A 6,603-nucleotide genomic window follows, 5' to 3' on the forward strand; every position below is an offset into this window, starting at 1 on the left:
TGTGCCACAATTTTTTTTCTTAAACAAAGTGTAATCATATATCCCAGAGGGAGGAAAAGGCATGTGCAAGCATTTGTTCATGTTGGTTCAATCAGCAGTTACTGGGATTAGGAGGACAGAGAAACAAACAAAAATATCTCAGTTTCCTGAAAGCGAACAGTGAACACAAAGGTAAACTTGTTGATGGAATGTAGAATATTATGTAAACTTTTTTGTAAATTCTGTACATAGTTCATTGAACTGTTTCCTGTTGCGTGGTGGTCCTCGGCTTTGGGTGAACGTTTGAAAAAGCTGAGCACTGTAAATAATGTAAGCTTATAAGGCATTTGCTTTTATTCATGAAGTGAAATGACTAGTGACTTGGGCCCAAACCAAAATCTTTTTAGCTATTGCTCTTTCTTTGCGATTTTGTGTGTGCAATTGTGTAACTCTGCCAGGTGTATGTGATCACTGCCTCATGCCCCAAACCCACTGAATAGGATGAGAGCTGCCAGGAAGGCCGCACACCCATGGGGCTCAAGAACAGCTCACCAGCAGAGGCAAAAACGGTAGCAAGCTGCTCCTGGAAATGTATCATGAAAAGTAGATGTGTTTTTATGTCATACGTGACTTCATATTTAGATACCAAATTATCCATGCTGTTGAGGGGGTAAGGAGTGGAAGAGATGATCAAATCCACAGGTAATCCAAAGCTTTATTTGCACCGATAGCTTTAGCTTTTAGCTTTTCCCTTCCACAATGTTTCTCAGAACTTTAATAAGAATAGAAGAGTATGCATAAGTTTGATCAGTGTAAACAGTCAAACATCCAAATGATGGGAAGGAGAAAAGGAAGAGATAGCAGATAAAATTGATAATACCAACTGGCTGATTCGTTTCTGAAAGATTCAGAGGTAACTGCTTCATTATTTTTAAAAAGTAAAGAGAAGGGGACCTTGGATATGTTTGACACATGCTAGTTAAGCTTAAAAGAGAATCTGATAATTAAATGTTCTCAAATATATTTCTCCCAAGTCCTAATATTCTTGAAAAAATCTTCGGAATGGTGGGATACTATGCCATAAGATGTGTTTCCATGCAAACTGGCAGTCCCAGAGAGGGCGATAGTGTCTAAAGAAATTCAGATTATCCAAGCAAGGAGAGTCATAGATTGCTTTCTTAGTAATATTTTAGAGTGCAGTGTCTTTCTTAGAGGTAAGAACTTAGCAAGACAGGGTTTTTAATGCCAGCATTTTAAATGCCAGGGGGTGCAGGGTGCTATCTTATGAGACATTTTGGTTCCAAAATGTGCCAACTAGGGCCCACCATCAATTGAATAAAAAAAATGCCCTGTCGGAACTAATCAGGTCAATCAGTTTCTAGGTCCAGGATATATTGTGCTTTTCCTTTCATCGTACTCTTTCTAGTTAACTGAAAACAACTACACTGACAGAAAACTTAATTGCAAACGTTTGAAAGGAAATGCTTTTTAATAGAAGAACTGGAAATGCTTTTTAATAGAAGAACTGCAAACCACAAAAATACTAAAGTTCCTGAAAGAGTAAGGGAAAATTTTGAGTTTGTTTTTACTTGTTCACTAGCAAGAATTGTCTTATTTTAATTCAAGACATCTAAGAGTTGTTTGTTTTGTTTTTTCTAATCAAAAAGTCCTTGGTACATCAAAGGGCTCACAACCATCCATGACTGGCCCCTAGATACCTCACACATCCTGGAGCAACCAGCACTCATCACAAAGGTTTTAGCAGGAATTAAATGTGGGTAAAGTAGATATAGTATTTCTGAACCAGTAGGAAAGAAAACCATTCCACTGAACGACTGTACCCGCATTTTCTCTGCAGACAGAAAAATAAGTTAATTTTAAAAAATCAGTAAAAAAGTGGCCAAATAACATCATGTATTTGCCTTAGGTATACAGGGTCACAGATTCACTAGCTTAAAACAGCCCAAGTTGGAAGCCAAAGGACAAATATGAGGAATCAGTAATGCTACATAGCTCCTACTTCTCCCTGGGTTTCCTTTTAAAGAAAAGTGAAGGGAAGATATTTTCCCTTCATTCAAATATAGTTTTTTATAAGTGAAAATTATTAAAATATAATATGTGTGTCAATTTTGCAGTTTTGGCTTTGTAAAATAGATTACCTCTCTTGTGTTCATTCCTTGCCAGCACTGATACCATCTTGCCTCATGCCTTAACCCAAGGAAATTGATTCATTATTTTTCCTCTTTCTTATTTCCAAACCTCTTAAGATATCTTGCCCATGAAGAGCTGAAAGCTTCAGCTTCTTTGGACTTACATTGCACATCTTCAAATGAATCCACGAAAATAATGAATTTTAATAATTTTTCCAAATTCCTACTCCTATTACCTTTAAAAGGCCTTTGGAAGTAGCTTGTATAATCACAGTAGCCTCTTCTGAATAGCCTTGGGTTTTCTTTTCTGCCCTTTGTGTAAAGAGTACATGTGTTTACATAAACCTTCTCTCTTCCAGCCTAATTCAACATATAGTAGAAATAAAAATCATTAGCTCAAGCCTAGAAAAATTTACATTATCTACATCAAAGTTTGGTGATAAGAACTTACATTATAGTTGCAATATGGTGAAGTCACACAGTATCAATTTTTTTTCATCGAACTCATTTATCCATGCCCTCCTTCAGTCTTAATTATATATCATTTAAAAATCTATTCTATTTCTCCCAGAATGGCTTATCATTCATGTAGCACACCACTAGTTACAGACCATCTTCTAGGAACTTGACCCACTTCCTCTCTTCTGTATTTTATTTCTATTACAGATTTTCACCTCTATGTATCACTCTTCCTAATCTCCCTCAATCTTATAGCAGACATTAAATATAGTTAGTAACTGGACAGGTCATAATGCTGTCTAAATTGCCTTCATAAAATATGTAAAGCATCTTCTTCCTCCAGATAGCATTTCTAAGAGAATAGGGAGTTCTCTAAATATATGCCACACAATGTGCCACCTAACTTGACAAGTTAACAATAAATAGGCTGCATGGAAGGGAGAGGGAAGTTATAGTGGGATGGAAGACATCTTGGAATTAGGATCTCCTGACCTGGCCTTTACGCTGTCTCTACCACTGCCCAGTTGTGTGACTTTAGACATGCCACCAAATGACCTCCAAGTTCCCTTCCAGAACTAAATTTCAAAGGAAATTTTAGAGAGGTTCATTTGAGGAGGTTCCCAGAAAGATAGATGAGTACCGTGGCCTCTGCTGGCATGGGCCTACAAATATAGTAATGTTCCTCGTTGCGTGTCTTTGGGAGCAAGCATCCAGGGTGTCAAGAGAATCAAATTCAGTACTTTTCATATTCCTTTAAAAAATACATAGAACATAAAGTTAAATTGGCAGGCAAGTAGCAAAAAAAAATTATTTTACAATTTACAGTACAATATTTCTCATTAGGATTACTGGAGAACCCAGATAACATGAATCAGTGTAATCTCTATTTTTAAATCTCTGGAAGATGTCTCTCGGTCAGGAAAAGCCAACTTCTAAGCAACATTTGAGTAGCAATGCTGCTGCAGTACTCCTTAATGTTCCTCCCTTGTCCTGGACCCCATTGTTGTCTTGTGTCCTGTGAGTGGAGTAGCAGATAGGACTGAGCTCTCAAGAAGCAGCCTCCCATCTAGTTGGAAAAAACTCCAGGTCTTTAGAACCTCTGTTATCGACTCGCTGCCCTCTTCTCCCACTCCCTCCCACCCTCCTCTTAACTAGTCAAATCTGCCAAGAGTCTTAGGCACAGCCAAGACAAAATTGAAAGTTTACTTGTTAAATTGTGATTAGTATTTCTAGCAATTCATATTTTTAAAGCATGCATCCTTCCCATTCCAGTCTCTGAACCTAATTCCCAATGCATTCCTGCGCACCGATGTTCTCAACTTTCTTCCATTTTTACAAGATACCTTCCAATTCTAAATTTTCATGATTCTCCTGAGGGTCACCTGATCGTTTGAAATTGTTAGTAGAGAACCTAAAAATTCTTCCCTTCCACGGTAGGCCAGTCTATAAATGGGATGGCCTCTTTTTAGTAAAGGTAGCCTAATGTTCTGCCCCTCTACCTCACACACCCTACAACTATTGTTCCAACCTTCCTATGTGCAGGTGTATTAACTCTTCTTAAAAGCAGCAAGCTAAGAGTTTGTTTTTTCTGGTTTCCCATATATTTTATATACAGATGGTTTCACAGTTAATGTCATCTTTTTAAAAACAAAAGAAGCACTTTAAGTCTTCAAATTCTCACCAAGTTGAGAGTAATACTAATATGTATATCAATTAGGATTTATCCAGATGCGAGTACCAGAAGATGCAACTAAAAGTAACTTTAACAATCAAAATGTTATTATCTCATGTGATAATAAGTTCAGAAGTGAAGCGGTAACTGGGTTAATTATTTCAATTAGAAAAATGATATCATCCAGGACCCAGATCCCCTCCATAACCCATTCTTCCTAAGTCTGCATGTTATTAGCACCTGTTATGGCTGCAGAATGGCTACACTCACGCATTCATATCAAGTGGCAGAAACCAGTACAATCCTTTCTTGGGTCTCTTTAAGAGCAAGGAAACCTTTCCCCCAAAAACTCCCTCATCAGTCTTCTCTTTTGTCCCACTGGTCGGGCTTGTATTACACATCCATTCCTGAACCAGTTATTGACAAGAGCAATGGAATTATCATGATTGGCTTACAATATTGACCCCAGAGTTGCCCAATGCCTGCAAAAAAAAAAAGGAGGGGGACATGTTAACAGAAAAGGAGAATGGCTTTTGGGTAGATATCCAACAATGACTGTCATACATTGTTCTAAGGCATCAGAAAACACTTTTCCACTAATCAGAAAACACTTTTCCAATAACTTCATGATTTAATCTTCACTACGATCCTGTGAAGTTAAATGACAATAGTAAATATCTGGAAATAGGGGATCAAATAGATGAAATGATTTACTCAAGATCTAATAACTAGTTAGTGATGGAGTTAATATTCAATCCCAGATTTTCTCTGCTCTAAATGCAAAGCTTTTTCTATTCTACCACACCGCCTAGCTGTAATCCTTTTTGCCTTGATAATCCAGGTTTTGGGTAGTTCAAAACTGAGTGGAGAGTAGGAGAAAAGATAACAATTTCCACTCCTAACAGCTAGATATTATGTATGCCCAGTAAATAGTCTTGTTCTTATTTTATCCTTCTCTTCTACCTTCTCCCTTCCCACCACCCCCCACTCCCTCACCCCACACACACTAAAGCCTTTCATTCTTCTCTTAAGAAGAAGAAATAGCTTGCACAACAACTGAATAGCCTAAATTGTGCCCCCTTTTAGATAACATCATTGTTTGGGGACTACATGATACGCTTTATCTGAGATAGCCTTAGTAGTGTATAATTATCAATAGAGCCACCTTCTTTCTCAGAATTGTCCGTTTACATAATAAATTCTACAGTCACACTAATAATGGGTTCTCATAATTCTCATATTTGGAGGGTATGGAAAATATTCATAAATTAGTATCAATACCTTGGAGAAAATATGTCTTGGCTCCCTATGGAATCATTTATGAAGTTTGACTTCAGTTTTCTCCAGTACTTATGCTCACCTTATTTCTCATTGTTACCCTTACTTAGCATCAAGCAAGAGAATCCTCAGGTTTTTTCTACCTTTCCACTGCAACAGCCGCATATCATCCCAAAATGCTCTTGTTGCTTTCTTTGAAGTTTTACATTTTATTTCCACTGCCCAGATTTTCCTTTTTCTAGCCCCTCCCCAATGGTGGATTATGAATCAGGCCAACATCATTCAAAAAGCCAGCTATGAGCAACCTTCTCTTATTCTGTTCACCCTCCTGCTAGCAATCCCTCAACTCTTGTGGCCACTTTGTCCAATAATAGGTATTCTGATTGTGTGTTTTCCAGTAGTTTTGCATACAGAAGTTCTGCCTCCCTAAATAAAGTGTAAGGTCCTTAAGGGTAGATGCCCCATTTTCTAATTCTTTTGTGTTGCCTAAAGTATCTATTGTTCTGTCCAGGCTAGAAGGCCTGTAAATGCTGATTAAATAACCCACACTGGTAATTGTAGTCATAGAGAAACACTTTTTCCTAAGGAGAAATACTTCAGCATTATAGAAAATACCTTGTGCAGTAGGTGCCCTCTGTTTCTTCCCCCATGTTATGTTAGTTCCATCAAGCCTATGTTTACAATCTCTAAATGGATTTTAAAAATGCAGTCAAAGTTACAGTTGAACCCAGGTTGGGGTCTGGGCAAAGTGGTCACTGAGATTCCTATCTATTGCTCATGACTGAACAGACTGAACCTTAATATCCCCATTCTAGGTCCTACCAGCTCTAGCAGAAATTGAACTTTCCATGCTAATTACTACCAATTTTCCTTTATGGGAAAAAAAAGAAAAAGAAAATTTTGTATTTAAAGTTTCTTTTTCTCCTCTTTACTCACATTTACCATGTTAAATGCCTTAGAATCTGGGTTCTGTGGGGTTTTTACTGTCAAAGCTGGGACTGCATTGGAACACTCCAATGTGAATTCAGAGACTGCTCCCAGAGAGCACTGCACACCAAATTTCAT

Source organism: Pteropus vampyrus, unplaced genomic scaffold, assembly GCF_000151845.1.
Source record: "Pteropus vampyrus isolate Shadow unplaced genomic scaffold, Pvam_2.0 Scaffold79, whole genome shotgun sequence".
Lineage (NCBI taxonomy): Eukaryota > Metazoa > Chordata > Mammalia > Chiroptera > Pteropodidae > Pteropus > Pteropus vampyrus.